General features: G+C 45.9%; 1 protein-coding gene across 2 annotated transcripts in view; it reads left to right on the top strand.

Annotated features, from left to right (window-relative positions):
- Positions 1 to 16737, top strand: part of CCDC60 (coiled-coil domain containing 60) — a 342947-nt gene that overhangs the window by 227811 nt on the left and 98399 nt on the right. The gene's annotated exons all lie outside the window — the stretch shown is intronic.

The raw sequence follows: 16737 nt of genomic DNA, 5'->3' as shown, positions 1-16737 counted from the left end.
GGTAATGGACTAAGGAGGAACCCATGCCGTTTTTTTTTCAATTACTTTTATCTGTATTGCCGGGACCCGACAAAAGCTGTGAGTAGTTTTAAATGACTTTTTTTTCTTTAGAAATGTCATTTTGTGCAGAGATTGTTATAAACACGGGAAACGTGCACTACTTTACAGTCATACTATAGACACCCCCAGGTACGAAATTTAAAGGAATATTTCACTTTTATTGTTTCACTTTAAGCATTATTAAAATCACTGCTCCCGGAAAAATTTCAGTTTTTAAAACTTTTTTTGCATTGATACATGTCCCCTGGGGCAGGACCCAGGTCCCCAAACACTTTTTATGACAATAACTTGCATATTAACCTTTAAAATTAGCAGAATTAGCGGAAAGTTGGTCAGGGGGCCTGAGAGGAATATCAGCCAGGCATTTTCTGTGATCAAGTGAAGCTGTGATCAGTGGCCACAGGGAAGCAGAAATTGGAATGTCATGCTGTTCACTCACATTGCACTACTTTGTCAAGGGTTCTTGCCTGTAATGAGCCTTTGCTGAGCTAGTAACATCCTGCTAGTTCCCAAAGGAGTGAGCAGCAGGTGCTATGCACTGGAAAACAAGATTGTGCAGGAGGAAGGAAGAAGAGGACTTTTTGTAAAAAAGGAAATAAGTTGTCCCCTGTGTACATAGTTCTGGAAATTTTTCAAGTTGGGCATCCCATAATTCCCTGCCCATTCCAAGTTATACACCACTAATAAAACATCAAAAACAGCTGTTTTCTGCATTGGAATGTATGAAGGAAATGGTGTGTGACTGTTAGGACTTCAAAGAACAACTGCATTTATATGGAGATTAACTGCTTGCTGACCGGCTCACGCCGACATACGTCGGCAGAATGGCTCTGTTTGGCAAAGCCCTTTATTGCGGGCACCAGAGCCAGTGCAGGGATTTGTGTGTGTAAACACACAAATCCCTGTTCTGTCAGGGGAGAGGAAACATATTGTTTGTTCCTACTAAGTAGGAACAATGATATGTCTCCTCCCCCAGTCAGTCCTATCCCCATACAGTTAGAACACAGTTAGGGAACACACATTTAACCTTGATTGCCCCCTAGTGTTAGCCCCTTCCCTGCCAGTGACATGTATACAGTAATCAGTGCATTTTTATAGCACTGATCGCTGTATAAATGTCAATGGTCCCAAAAATTTGTCAAAAGTGTCCGATCTGTCCGCCGCAATGTCACAGTACCGCTAAAAATCGCAGATCACCACCGTTGCTAGTAAAAAATAAATAATAAAAATGCCATAAATCTTACCATAATTTGTAGACGCTATAACTTTTGCGCAAACAAATCAATATTATTTATTAACTTTTTTTACCAAAATTATGTAGAAGAATATATATTAGCCTAAACTGATGAAGAAATAAATGTAAAAAAAAATGTGGGGCTCTTTATCATAGCAAAAAATAAAAAATATATATATTTTTTAAATTGTCACTCTTTTTTTGTTTATAACGCAACAAATAAAAACTGCAGTGGTAATCAACCACCACCAACAAAAAAGCTCTATTTGTGGGAAAACAAGGATTAAAATTTGGGTAAAGCATTGCATGACCACGCAATTGTCAGTTAAAACGACGCAGTGCCAAATTGTAAAAAGTGCTCTGGTCAGAAATGGGGTAAAATCTTCCAGGGCTGAAGTGATTAAATTATACACAGGTAGACTCTATTTACTAATTAGGTGAATTCTGAATGCAATTGGTTCAACCAGATTTTAATTAGGGGTATCTGAGTAAAGGGGGCTGAATACAAATGCACGCCACACTTTTCACTTTTTTTTTTTTTATGTTGAAAACCATTTATCATTTTTCTTCCACTTTACAATTATGTGCCACTTTGTGTTCTATCACATAAAATCCCGATAAAATACATTTATGCTTTTGGTTGTAACATGACAAAATGTGGAAAATGTAAAGGTGTATGAATACTTTTTCAAGGCACTGTATTACTGGATTCATCACAATTTATTTGATTATATAGCATTGTGATTTTGTTGTGCACCAGCGCATCATTACTATTGGTAAAAAGATGAGGGATGGACAGCCGCACTCCAAACCAAACAGGTTGTCTTTATTCAAATCAACAGCAAGAACACAGCAGATCACAGCAATAGGAACAGGAGAATACCGACGTTTTGCACTGGCTTCAGTGCTTATTCATGCCATGAATAAGCACTAAAGCCAGTGCGAAACGTCGGTATTCTCCTGTTCCTATTGCTGTGATCTGCTGTGTTCTTGCTGTTGATTTGAATAAAGACAACCTGTTTGGTTTGGAGTGCGGCTGTCCATCCCTCATCTTTTTACCAATATTTGCCTTAGTGCATTGCCTGCACCCTTGGAGTCCTATATTTTTGAAACGACCCTACAATAGACCTACCTTGAGCGGTGATCTTCTCTCTCAGCGCATCATTACTACTTTAACAATCAATTTGAACCCTTACCTTTTTAAAACAACCTATTCAGTTTAAAATAGAAATACAAGGAAAAGCATGTTTGTGTATATATACTGTGGCTGAATTACCAGGGTCACAGCAGTCACATTTGTGACCAGGCCCTGGCATTCCATCAGTGTGGGGGGCCCCAAGACCCGGCATCTCCCCCTATACCTTCCCCCTCTGTATCTCTGGCTGACAGCTAGCTATACAGTGGAGGGGCTTTTGGCAGCTCTGTGGTGTCCGCAACTCTGCAGGACGTCCCTCTGGCTAGCAGTTCACTTCCTGAATCTATATAGTGGAGAGGGGAGCGCCCTCCGACTCTGCCCCCTAGCTCTGCCCCCCAACGGCTGTTGCTTCATGGCTCTAAGCTTCTGCAAAGTAAGCCAGTTTTTACATTTGTTTAGTTGTAGCTTGTGAGCATTCAGGAATTACTATAAAATGTGGTATGAATGGCAAGGTTTAAAAGCTTACTTGGTGCAACAATCAGTCTGCAGTACAACAGGTTCTATGACCACAATGAGCGGAGGCTAAAAGTGAAGAAGCCCCACCAAATAGGCATCAAAATGTATGGAAAATAAAACACAGAGCCTGAAAAGAACAGGGTCAGCTAATTTAAAGTGGAACTTTTCTGAGAAAAGGAAGTCCTGTTAGATCATCTCAGGCAGGCTCTTTTTGCAGGTATAGCTATGTAAAACATAAAAAATAAGTTCTTATACTGTTCAAAATCAAGTAATACACTGTCTCAACCTACTCTGCCCCTGCTCAGTTGCTCTCCATTTTTAGGCACTTTTAGGGACTGCTGAATTTATAGAGGCCGATCTGCTGACAGTCTTAAAGCAGAAATAAATCCTCTTGTACATTAAAGGCAAGATGCTTCTGTTTGATCTGCAAGTGCCATGGTGCTGCACATGTGATCAGTTATGACACCAGTCATTTGATGGTTTGACAGTTTGGGTAGAAGGAAATGTGAGTTAGTAATCCCAGCATTCAAGGAATGTAACTTTTTGGAAACTGTTAAATCGATTGGTTTAGTTTCACTTTATGATTTTTTGCTGCTCAGGGGCTTTGGGCTTCAGCAAAATGGCAGCCTCCAGCAAAAAGAAACGGGAGCAATGCTGGAGGCATTTTATAGCACACACTGATTTTGTTAACTTAAAGGGGTTGTAAAGGTTCACTTTTTATTTTCTAAATAGGTTATTTTAAAGTGGAGGTTCCCCCTAAAAAAAAATTCTAATAATACATTGAGAAGACTGATTACACTGCGGGTATGCTGTTTTTTTTTCCGTACATACCTCGTTATCGCCGTTTCATCCCTCAGCTTCCGGGTATGATTCTTGCTGGACTGGGCATTCCTAGTTGAATGACGTTCCTCCGACCGGCGCATACTGCGCGTCATGACTTTCCGACAGAAGCCGAACGTCATTGCGCAGGCGCCGTATAGAGTCGGCTCTATATGGCGCCTGTGCAGCGACGTTCGGCTTCTTTCGGAAAGTCGCGACGTCAAGTATGCGTCGGTCGGAGGAACGTCAATCAACTAGGAACGCCCAGACCCCGAAAGAATCATACCCGGAAGCCGAGGGATGAAACGGCGATAACGAGGTATGTACGGAAAAAAAAAATAGCATACCCGCAGTGTAATCAGTCTTCTCAATGTATTGTTAGAATTTTTTTTAGGGGGAACCTCCACTTTAAGCTAGTGTTGTTTGTTCACTTAGGCCCCATGCACACGAGACGCTATTACAAACGCCTCTAATCTCAGCTTTTCAAAGGCAAAAACCGGTATTTAAAACGCCCGTTTTTTCCGCGAATTGCGCAGCGTTTTGCCGCGATTTGCGGCGTTTTACCGCGATTTGCGGCTGTCAGCGTTTATCTCCAAAACACTGTAGACCCTCCCCAAGCTCAGAATCAAACTATTTGTGCCACGTTTTCCCGTGTTTAGCGGCGTTTTGCCGCGATTTGCGTCTAAACCGCAAAAGCTAAAAAGCTTCTGAACCCAAAATTTTGGGTTTGGAAAAACGGCCCTAAACCCAACTGCTTTGAAACGCCAAAAAACGTGATCGTGTGCATGGACACATAGGATAACATTAAATGTGTTCAGGGGCAGTTGAAAAAAATGCCCAAATGCCTCTGAACTCGAGTTTAGCAGCGTCTCGTGTGCATGGGGCCTCACTTTTCCTTCCCTTTCCCTTCTAAATTTTTTTTCTTTGTTTTCTTTGTCTGAATTTCTCACTTCCTGTTCCTCCACAGTAAGCTGTTCAGTTAGTTGTTCTGGCTGACGAACCACCGCTCGGATGATGGTGTGAAGTTTACTGAGGAGAAATAGGAAGTGAGAAATTCAGACAAAGAAAAAAAATGTTTAGAAGGGAAATGGAAGGAAAAGCTAGCTTAAAGGAACCTATTTAGAAAATATAAAATTAACCTTTACAACTCCTTTAATAATTAATGTATGTTTCTTGCTGAAGAACATTATTTTTTTATCAAGTTCATATGTGTGTAAAGTTCTGCTTTAACTTGTTTACTTGTTGTTTGAAGACCGTAGGTAATTTAAAAACATACACCCAGATAACATATCAACATTTGCTGTTGGAGAGTGTGTGTTTTTTTTTTTTGAGAAGTTGTCCAATGCCTTGTACACACGATAGGAATTTCTGATGGACTAAAATCTGATGGAATTTTTCGTCAGAATTCCAATCAAGCTGTCTTCCATCAGTCTTGCATACACACTGTCAGACAAAATTCCGACTGTACAAAACACGGTGACTTAAAACACTACGACGAGCCGAGAAAAATTAAGTTCAATGCTTCCGAGCATGCGTCGACTTGACTCTGAGCATGCGTAGGAATTTTCTCCGACGGAGTTCCATAGGATTTTATTCCATCAGCAAAATTTAAAACATGTTCTATTTTAGAAAAAAACCCTATGGTCCCACATAGAAATTTCTGATGAAAAAATTCCAATAGACTGTTTTCATCAGAAATTCCTATCGTGTGTACAAGGCATAAGTTCCTCAGATGCCAAGCAGTAAAATGCAGTAGCCATTTGTTGCCCATACCAATGAGCATAGGCAGTGTTGTGTGCGCTGGATACTTGGCAAAATAATCAGTAAGAGATGCTTTTAATAAAGAAACAGGCTTGCTGTTAATAAAGAGGAGTTGTGTTCCGGTGACATTTACTAAATAGCTATATTAAGAGTTTATGCTGGTGAAGATGAAGCAATCAAAGACTTATTGCCAGTTTTTCTGTAGCAGTTGGACGTCCATACATCGAGAGACACATTTAGGACTGGCTGCTTAATGCTAATAGAGATAAAAGGGGAGGCCTGTCAAGTAAATGATTACTTCCCCTGTGAGGTGCCATTCTACACATCTATAAGGTAAAAAATAGAGTTTTGCCATAAAGAAATATACAACTTTATTTCAAACAGGATAGTTTAATTCCAATTTATATGACAGATAGATCAATAAATTAGCTTGTTAAGCAATTCATTGTTTATTTTTTGAAGCAACCTTTTGCTGTTGGTAAAGAAACATGTTTTTTTTTATGTTGTTTCTTTTGTTGCTACTTGTTTAAACTGAAATATACATTTTTGGCATTTGACAAGACATCTAATTAAGCAAGACATAGAGTGTCCAGTCTTTTTTTTTTTTTTTTTTAATTTTTTATTTATACGTAGCAGGAAACTGGTCCACATGAACCACAACACATACATTACAGTAATTGCATCTTCAATATAAAGGACAAGGGTTACATATATACGTACATAGGAGGACGGTATATCGGGGGCATTATCTGGTACCAAAAGAGGTGTAGGCCACGCCATATAAATTCCAAACCCCCGTATCACCCCTGCGGCCTCTGGAGTATGTGCCTCACTCGCCCTCTTTCAAGGGGTCAAGTCTGGTAAGGAGTCGACCGTATGTAAGGAACAGTGGGCTCAGTTCCCCCTTTTTCCGTTTTCTAAGCGTTAGTCAGTAGAGAAAAGAGCGTTAAATAGAGAGTAAGTGCCGCCATATTGGCGACTAAAGAGGGATTGAGAGAGGTTGTGTGGGAGGGGGGTAGTGGGATAAAAGAGAAGTAGGATAAGGATGGGGTGGGGGGAGTAAGGGGGGGAAGAATAAAAATAAAAAAGAGGGGGGGGGAGAGTCGCGAGTACGGAGTTCACCCGTTCCGGGGGTCATCGGGTCTCAGTGGTCCCATCCAGGAGTTCCGCCTGTCCGTTAGTCTCCCGGTCAAGTGAGCAGCGTACACTTTCCGTCACCAGCTCGGACTCCACTCTAAGAGCTTGTCCTTCCTCCGAGTATCTAAAAGCGTTCCACAGCCTCCATGTCTGGGTGTATCGTTCGGTCCTGTCTTGTTTCGTCAGTGTCAGATCCTCCATTGTATTAATGTCGTCCACTTTCCGCAGCCACATGGCCACTGTCGGTGGGTTTGGAGACCGCCAGCATAGCGGTATACATGCTTTTGCCGCGTCTAGGAGGTGTCTGACAACTGACTTCTTGTATATTCGCGTCGGAGTTTCGTTTACGTGGAGGAGAAAGTATGCTGGGTCATTTGGGACTGTACGGTCCGAAAACATCTGCGTTATCCGCCGAATTTCCCCCCAGTACGTCTGCAGTCGTGGACAAGACCAGAAGACATGGAGCATTGTGCCCTCACCTGTCTGACATCTCCAGCAGAGGTCTGGTAATGATGGGAACAGTCTATGTAGCAGGTCCGGTGTTCGGTACCATCTCGTCAGTATCTTAAAATTTGTTTCCTGTATCTTTGTACAGATCGATGATTTGTGTGTAAATCTAAGTATGTGACTGACCTGAGTGGGCGTAAATTGGCAGTCTAGATCCCTCTCCCACTTACCTAGGCTCGGAATCCGGTGTTCTGCCGGCGGTGTGATCAAAATTTCGTGCATTAGTGACAGGGCATGTGGGAGCGGTTCCGACTCACCGCACACCTCCTCCAAGGCCGTAAGGGCGTGTCCAGTCCCATGGGGCGGGGCCAGCGTGCGCAGAAAATGGCTCAGCTGCCCTGCTCTCAGAAAATCCAGCCGGTAAGAGCCCGACGGATCCATGAGTTCTGCCGTCGTCCTCCAACGGCCAGCGTCGCTAAAGTGTGAGGCCTGGTAGAGACCCGAGTCTCGGAGAGCGCGAAATTTGCCATCTGTAAGGCCCGGCGTGAAAGATGGGTTACCCAAGATCGGGCGTAGGGGCGAGGTAGCCGATGCTAGGTGATACCGCGTAAATAGCCTCGCACAGACCGTAATGGTGTTGCTAATCAACGGGTGATTGTCTACGTCTCTTGATTTTATAGTTTGGCACCAAGGGGCGGACCGTAACAGTACGTCGCACTGCGCCTGTTCCAAATGTGGCCACAGTTTGGTCTGTGTGTGACGGCACCAGTCCACTAGTCGGTTCAGCTGCGCCGCGTAGTAGTACATCCGCACGCTAGGCGCCGCGAGGCCACCGTTATTTTTGGGTAGGTAAAGTATCGATCTGCTGAGCCTAGGATGTTTGCCCGCCCACATAAATGTCCCGAACATCGATTGGACTTTCTCAAAGTAAGCCGCCGGTATGCGTATGGGGAGCGCCTGTAGTAGGTATGTGAATTTCGGTAGCACTGTCATTTTGAGAATACTGCATCTCCCGAACCACGAGTGCAGTCCCGCAGACCACTGATCTAGCTGCTTCTGAACCGTTTGAAGCAGCGGGGGAAAGTTGAGTTTAAATATATCCGATACTTTCGGTGGAATACGGGTCCCGAGATATGTCAGGGCCGTATCCGTCCATTTTAAATGGAAATTTTGTTTGAGGTTCTGCAGTCGTGTCCGGGGGATCCTCACCCCCATCGCTTCGGACTTAGACATGTTTATTTTCAGGTGTGATATCTCGCCGTACGTGTCGAATTCTCTCATGAGGGCCGGTAGTGAAGTCGCTGGGTTTGTCAGGGTGAACATCATGTCGTCCGCATAGGCCGATACTTTATGTTGGCGGCCTCCTATGGCTATCCCCGTAATGTCTGGGTTCAATCTGATCCGTCTCAAAAACGGCTCGAGCGTCAAGGCAAAGAGCAAGGGCGAGAGCGGGCATCCCTGCCTGGTTCCGTTTGAGATCGGAAAAGGGTCCGACGTCACACCATTCGCCCTCACTCTGGCCGACGGACCCGTGTACGCCGCTGTTATCCAGCTCATCATTTGCCGTCCCAGTCCTATGTGCCTGAGAGTCGCAAACATAAATCGCCAGTTCACGCGGTCAAATGCCTTCTCGGCGTCTGTCCCTACAAAAACTGCAGGCGTTTTCGTGGTGTTGGTGGCGTGCAGTAAGTTTAAGACTTTGGTCGTGTTATCTCTGGCCTCTCTGGTCGGCACAAAGCCCACTTGGTCTGGGTGTATCAGGTCTGGGAGGTGTTTCTGAATTCGCGTGGCGATAATTTTGGTGAATAGTTTTATGTCCGAATTTAATAGCGATATAGGGCGGTAGCTGCCGCATTGTCCCGGGTCCTTCCCCTCCTTATGTATCACTGCTATCTGCGCTTGCAGGGTGGAGAAGTGGAAATTCCCTCCTGCACTCAGTGTGTTAAACAGGTGTAGCAGTCGGTCTCCCAGGGAAGGGAGCAGGGTCCTATAATAAGGAGTCGTGAATCCGTCCGGGCCTGGGGCCTTTCCCGGCTTGACGGTCTTCAGGGCTGTCTGAAGCTCTAGCATGGTGATTGGCTCGTCTAGTAGGTCAACCACTTCCGGAGTAAGCGTCGGCATTTGGGAGTCGGAAACATAAGTCAGGGACCGGTCCGCACCCAGGTCTGGGGAGTTAGAGGGGAGATTATACAAGTCTCGGTAGAACTCTTTAAATTCGTTGGAAATTTGTTTAGGGACTGACACTTTGCCACCTGTGTTCGTTGTAATGTGCGGGATGTACGACGCTGCTGTCTGCGTGTGTATCGCTCTGGCTAACATTTTCCCGCATTTGTTTCCTGACTCATATACTGTCCGTCTACAGACCTGCATCGCCGCCTTAGCCTTATGACGCAACAGGTCTGTAATCTGTCCTCGGGTGGTGTTTAAATCAGATGTTACCTGCGCTGTCTGTTGTTGTTTGTGTTGGGTCTCAAGGGATTGCAGCCGCAAAAGCAGCGCATCTAGTTGTTCCGTTCTCTGCTTTTTCAGCCTTGACCCGTGTTTGATTAGTATTCCCCGTACTACTGCCTTGTGGGCCTCCCACACCACCCCTGGGTCGCTGTCCGTGGTGGAGTTTGTGTTGAAATAGTGGCCCAGCTCTCTCACTACCTCTGTGATAGTGTCCTTGTCCTGCAGCAGACTCTCGTTAAGTCTCCACGGCTGTCTTCGGTCAGTCAGGTTGTCTGTTAGGTCATACATCAACAGTATTGGTGCGTGGTCTGACCAGGTCACCGAACCTATCAGGGCTTTTTTAACCGCCGCTAGGTGCCGGTGAGGTATCAGGAACATGTCAATTCTCGAATAGGACTGGTGTGGTGTCGAGTAGAAGGTGTAGTCCCTCTCGCCCGGGTGTAATAGGCGCCAAACATCCACCAGTTGGTGTCCATGGAGCGTCGCGTGAACCCGTTTCCGAAGGTCCCCCGAGATAGTGGATCGTCCAGTGGAGGTGTCCTCCTGGGGTATTAGGGGAATGTTTAAGTCTCCTCCTACTATCAGTTGGCCCTTCGTAAAGTGCTTCAGTTGTGTCAGCTGTCTCGCAAGAAATCTGTCCTGTCGGTCATTAGGGGCATAGAGATTTGCAATGGTTACCTGCGTCTGTCCGATGCGTCCCTTCAGGAACAGCGAGCGGCCGTCCTGGTCTCTTCTCACCTCCCCAAGGGTCCACGGGATCCTGGCCGAGATGAGGACGGACACCCCTCTGGACTTAGCCTCCGTGTACTGGGAGTGGTATACCGTGGGGTAAAATCTGTTCTTCAACACCGGGAGGTTGTTATCTCTAAAATGTGTCTCCTGGAGTAGGACCACATCCGCCCGCATCCGGCGCATGTCGTGTAGGAGCATCCTCCTTTTTTCCGGGATATTTAGCCCCTTGGCATTCAGCGACACTACTGTTAGCGTGTCCATCCTCGCGACTCGGGTTATGGGAGTGATAAGAGGGTAGGGGTGGGGAGGGGGGGGGGGGACGGGTGCTTAACAGGTAAGCTGAGTCCAAGAATAGGGGGGGTAGGCAGAAAAAAAAGTCTGCAAGGAAAAAGAATAGTGTAAGATAGAGGTTTGAGTTAGGAGGCCAGCACAAGAGTGTGCGGCAGGAAAAAGAGAATCTAAAGTAGCCTAAACGGCTATAACACTCGCCAGCCGTTGGCTGGAGTTCGAGTGTGGGCCTAAGTGGGTAGGTAGGTAGACAGGCACAGTGGAGCAAGCCCCCGGACTCCGTCTCCCTCCCCCCGGCCAACAGTCGGTAACAATGCAAGGCAAAACAATCGTATTCAACATGTCAGTCAGCAGAAACATTGCGAGAATGGTCTATCTAGGCATAACTACTTTTATCTTGTAATAAACTTATTATGCATTTAACCATGTAACAGTAGCATTATCTCCTTTATATCTGGAGGCATCAGCCTTCCTCCGTATTTAGTTCAGCATCCAGGGCCACATTAATCATAGAGCCGTCTCACCGCCCATCCACCCCCTATTTACCTTGGTGTGTATATCCCATCCCCCTCTCCCCTCGAGCCCCCCACCTCCCGGCCAACCATCAGAGCTAAACATTCCGTCTCTGTTTCCTGCTTTAGGTTGCTTCGTCTCAGTGTTGTCCCCCAGCAAGTCACCAAACAGGTTCCCCCAGGTGTCGCCTAGGGGACTCTCAGCCTCCGGGGCTCGGCGGGAGTTCAGACCTCACCCAGGGCCACCGGGGAGCCCCCCGGCGGTGTGGGGTGTACCGTGGTGCCAACCATCCCCAGCTCCTGACACAACGTCCTGCATTCCTGGCTAATTAGGGGCAACATAGGTATCCATCCCCCACCCCCACCCCTCTCGGGCCATCCCAGTCAAGATCCGCACATCGCGGCACGGCGATTCCTCCAGAATGGGCAAGCTTCCGGCAGAGTGTACAAGCCAGAATAGGCTTCCTGAGAGTGTATGCTAAGGATTTGGAAGGTTCCTTGTCCCGATTCTCGTATCAGTGGCCCTGTTCCGCTGGGGTGGTCTGGACAGTGTGGTTTAACCCAATTTCCATCTCCCTTCCCATATTCCTGGGGACGGGAAGGTGTTGCCGGGCCATAACAGGGGGATGGGTCTGCTCCTGTAATCTCCCCTGGACTTACTCCTGGTACTCGTGGCGAGATCCTGAGCAGGGGGGGCCCACAAGGAGCAGGGACAGGGTCGCCAACTCAACTGTGGAGGATCTTCTCCAAACTTTGGCATAGTGTCATAACGTCAGGGGGGGTTGAGCACATTTCAGGTGATCAGCTGCGGCCCAGGGCCTACTCACGGTTTAACCTTGTAGTCCTCCTCCAGAAGGGGCTCTCCGTCTCCCCCTACCCTGTCGTTGCTGGCGTGGTGGGTACGGAGCTCCAGCATTGGAGGGGCCCGATCTTCCGACCTGTCTAGGTAGAATTTGGAGCCAGTCAGGTACCGGTACTCGTTCCGTTCCCAGGAACTGGAATAGACCGGGCAGGTCCGTCGGCGTCTGCAGGGTGTAGGCTCGGCCCTCTTTACGGAAGGTCACTGAAAGGGGATACCCCCATCTGTAAGTGTGTCCGTGCTCCTTGGCCAACTCCAGCACGGGCTTTAACATTGCCCTGCGTCGTAGTGTCGCCCTGGACAGGTCCGGTAATATTTTGACTTGGGCTCCTTCCACCTCAATTGCGCCGTGTTCCCAGGCCAGACGAAGGATGCGTTCCTTCTGTGCGTACCGCAGCAGTCTACATACCACGTCACGGGGCCTACCCTGGTCCGGGTTCCTCGGGCCTAGTGCCCTGTGCGCCCGGTCTATCTCCACCTCTTCCGCCGGTTCTCCCAAGATCTCCCGGAACAGGCCCTGTAGTCTTCCATCTAGTGCCTCCGCTCCCACCTCCTCCGGTATTCCGCGGATCCTCACGTTATTGCGGCGGCTCCTGTCCTCCACGTCCTCCAGGTGGAGCTGCAGTGCGATCGCCGTATCCCGGTGCTGGTCTCTAGCCTGTTCTAGGCCCGACACCCTCCGCTCCAGCTCCGCCAGCGATGTCTCTCCCGTCGACACTCTGTCTGTTAGGGTGGAGACCTCCGCTCGGACCTCTTGGAAGTCACGTCTGTGTGTCTCCTCTAGGCGCAGGATCAGGGCCTCTATGTCCGACCGCGTAGGCAAGGCCTGTAGTAGGGTCCGTATGTCCTGTTCCGGCGGCTGGCCTCCCGGAGAGTAGGCCGGGGATGCCATGTAGTGTTCGGAGGCTTCCGTGGGCGTCGGCGACACGGTGGGTTGCTCCGGGTCTTCAGGCTGAAAGGTCCAGAGCTCCGGCTCCAAGTTCTCCGGCGAATCAGCCTGTGCGCCTCGTGGTGCTGCCGCTCCCGCCCCGGTTGATTTCTGCGGTCTGGGCTGGAAAAAAGTATGTAGATCCCCCGTAGCTGCTCCAGAACGGGTCACGCGAGTAGTGGGTTTAGGTCCGCTTTTCTTCTGTGATTGCATGCCGAGTTTTTAGGGCGTTTTGGCCGGTAAAAGAGGGTTTCAGGCCGGGAGCTCTGCTATCTCACATCCTCACTCAGCCATGTCCAGGCCACGCCCCTCGAGTGTCCAGTCTTGATTATGCCTTACCAGCATGTGTGACGTGTAGTAGTTATATGTGGACTATTCAAGGGCACGCTCCCGCTGCTATTCCACCCACTGGCATTAAGGTTCATTAAACTCTATCAGCAGCAGTGAAAAGTGCACCTCTCCTGATCCATTTTTCTTGAGCACAGTGGAAAGCATCTAAAGAGGGACATGACATGTTCAGGGCTTGACAATGCACTTGGCAAAACTGTCAAGCACAGGTGTATACTTCTGGAGCATTGTGTATAATGTTCAATAAACCCTAAAGATAGTATAGATGGCCTCTCCATCGACTGCTCAGATGTGCGGAGTATAGCCAGGATCAGCCAGGGCTCAGGTGCTCTTGAAATACCTGTGTATGCCTATCCATTTTTTTTTTGCAGCCTGTTGATCTTAAATAACTTTTTTTTACACATTTCTGATGTTGTATTAATCTCCTGGAACTTTTACATATTTATATGTATGTACTGCACGTTATCCTTTTTTTTTACCCTTTGCATAAATGTGTAATATGTATATAGTGGCTCCTGTACAAAGAAATGTAAATGGCTTCTGGTCAATTTTATATTCATTTTGAGTTTATGTATTTGTTTTGGAAAGTTGATGTAGGGAATGTCTGATTGCCTCTTGGGGGATCGGGAAGGGTTTTTTTTTTCCTGCTGGAGCAAATTGGTTAATGCTTTATGTTTTTTTGCCCCCCTCTCTATGGACCAACTGTGGGCATAGGATACTATATATGACGGTTTTCTATTTGCGTGTGTGTGTTTGTTTTTTCTTTTCCTTTTGGTTGAATTGGATGGATTTTTCAGCTGGGTGGAATCTTTTTTTTTTCCCTCAAGATTAACTATGTAAACTAATATTTTATAGTTGGTTTTCTATACATTTTAAATATTGGTTATACAAACATTATGGCAATTATGGTTCTGTACAATATATGACACGCTATAGCTATAAACAATAAGAAAGTAGCTTTTAAAAAATATAAAAATGAAGGAACACCAGTGTTGTTTAAATGTTACAAAGAATATAACAGGATATGCAAAAAGGAAATCAAGGATGCAAAAATTCAAAACGAACGACAGATTGCAAAAGATAGTAGGACAAACCCCAAAAAATTCTTTAAATATATTAATAGTAAAAAGGTGAAGTCTGAGCATGTAGGCCCCTTACAAAATAATCTAGAGTGGGTGACTGGGGACAAAGAGAAGGCAAATTTATTAAATGTTTTCTTCAGCTCTGTGTATACAATGGAGCATGGGGGAGCTCATGTCCAAAATGGGGGTGGGAGTGACACAGCCCCAAATCCACAATGGCTCAAAAGTGATATGGTCCAAAAATATTTAGACAGAATAAAGGTGGATAAAGCACCTGGACCTGATGGCATCCATCCACGGATCCTAGGTGAGTTGAGCTCTGTCATTTCAAAGCCACTGTATCTAATATTTAGGGACTCATTAAAGACAGGAATAGTACCACTGGATTGGCGCAGGGCCAATGTGGTGCCCATATTTAAAAAGGGAACAAAGTCTTTACCAAGTAACTATAGACCTGTTAGTTTAACTTCTATAGTTGGGAAGATACTGGAACGTTTAATAAAAGACCACATGGATGAGTTCTTGCTGGAAAAAAACTATTTAAGCAGCAGACAACATGGATTCATGAAAGACAGAAGTTGTCAGACAAACCTGATTTCCTTTTATGAAGAGGTAAGTAAAACCCTGGACAGAGGCGTGGCTGTGGACGTGATATATTTGGATTTTGCAAAAGCGTTCGATACAGTTCCGCACACACGGCTCATGTGTAAGGTAAGGTCTACAGGATTGGATATATCAGTTTGTAAATGGATAGAAAACTGGCTGAAAGACAGAATTCAGAGAGTCGTGGTTAATGATTCTTACTCTGAATGGTCCAATGTTATGAGTGGTGTACCCCAAGGTTCAGTGCTGGGACCCTTACTTTTCAATATATTTATAAATGATATTGGGTCTGAGATCAAAAGTAACATTTCTATCTTTGCAGATGACACCAAGCTATGCAGTGGAATAACGTCCTTACAGGATGTCTCCAATTTACAAGCCAACTTCAATGCTCTGTCTGATTGGGCGACTAAGTGGCAGATGAGGTTTAATGTAGATAAATGTAAAGTTATGCACTTGGGGGCTAAGAATATGCATGCATCATACATACTAGGGGGAGTACAACTGGGGGGGTCTGTAGTGGAGAAGGATCTGGGGGTTTTAGTTGATCATAAGCTCAATAATGGCATGCAATGCCAAGCTGCGGTTTCCAAAGCGAGCAAAGTCCTTTCTTGTATTAAGAGAGGTATGGACTCCAGAGACAGAGATATAATTTTGCCCCTGTACAAATCATTAGTAAGACCTCATCTGGAATATGCAGTTCAGTTTTGGGCACCAGTTCTCAAAAAGGATATAGGAGAACTGGAGAAAGTGCAGAGAAGAGCAACCAAACTGATAAGAGGCATGGAGGAGCTCAGCTACGAGGAAAGATTAGAGGAACTAAATTTATTCACTCTTCAGAAGAGGAGAATAAGGGGGGATATGATCAACATGTACAAATATATAAGAGGTCCATACAGTGAACTTGGTGTTGAGTTATTCACTTTATGGTCATCACTGAGGACAAGGGGGCACTCTTTACGTCTAGAGGAAAAGAGATTTCACCTCCAAATACGGAAAGGTTTTTTCACAGTAAGAGCTGTGAAAATGTGGAACAGACTCCCTCCAGAGGTGGTTCTGGCCAGCTCAGTAGATTGCTTTAAGAAAGGTCTGGATTCTTTCCTAAATGTACAGAATATAACTGAGTACTAAGATTTGTAGGTATAGTTGATCCAGGGTAAATCCGATTGCCTCTCGGGGGATCAGGAAGGAATTTTTTCCCCTGCTGTAGCAAATTGGATCATGCTCCGCTGGGGTTTTTTGCCTTCCTCTGGATCAACTGTGGGTATGGAGTTGGGTGTATAGGATTTTACTGTGTTTTTTTATTTTGTTTTTTGTGGTTGAACTGGATGGACTTGTGTCTTTTTTCAACCTGACTAACTATGTAACTATGACACTGGATTCACAGAGCATGATGGATTTTCTAAAGCGTAAGATTGCTGCACTGAAGGGGCACTTTGGACCAGCTTTTATTTTAAAAAGCATGAATTGCCACCAGGGAATGGGGCATTTTTTCACCCTTGACTTCTTTATTCCAGATAAAATAGAGCAAAAGTCAGTCCCACTACTGTTCTCACTACTGCTCAAAAGGTTAATGTGTAACTAAAGGCAAAACTTTTTTTTTACATTTTGAAAGTATCGGAGGGTTTTAACACCTGTCAGTTTTTATTTTTGCCATCTGTGTCCTTTGGGGATATTTTTCTTCAATTTCTATCCCATAGTGAAAACAGAAAGTACGAGGAAATCCCTCCAAAGTGAGGGAATCCCAGGGTGTCACCAGGGTCACCAGAACTAGTGTCTACATTGGAAGGTTTCCCCTTTATTACTGTTCTGGTGACAACCCAAA

This window comes from Rana temporaria, chromosome 1 (genome assembly GCF_905171775.1).
Source record: "Rana temporaria chromosome 1, aRanTem1.1, whole genome shotgun sequence".
NCBI classification, from domain to species: domain Eukaryota; kingdom Metazoa; phylum Chordata; class Amphibia; order Anura; family Ranidae; genus Rana; species Rana temporaria.
Note: the sequence above shows the minus strand (reverse complement) of the source record. Positions and strands in the feature narration are given on the sequence as shown.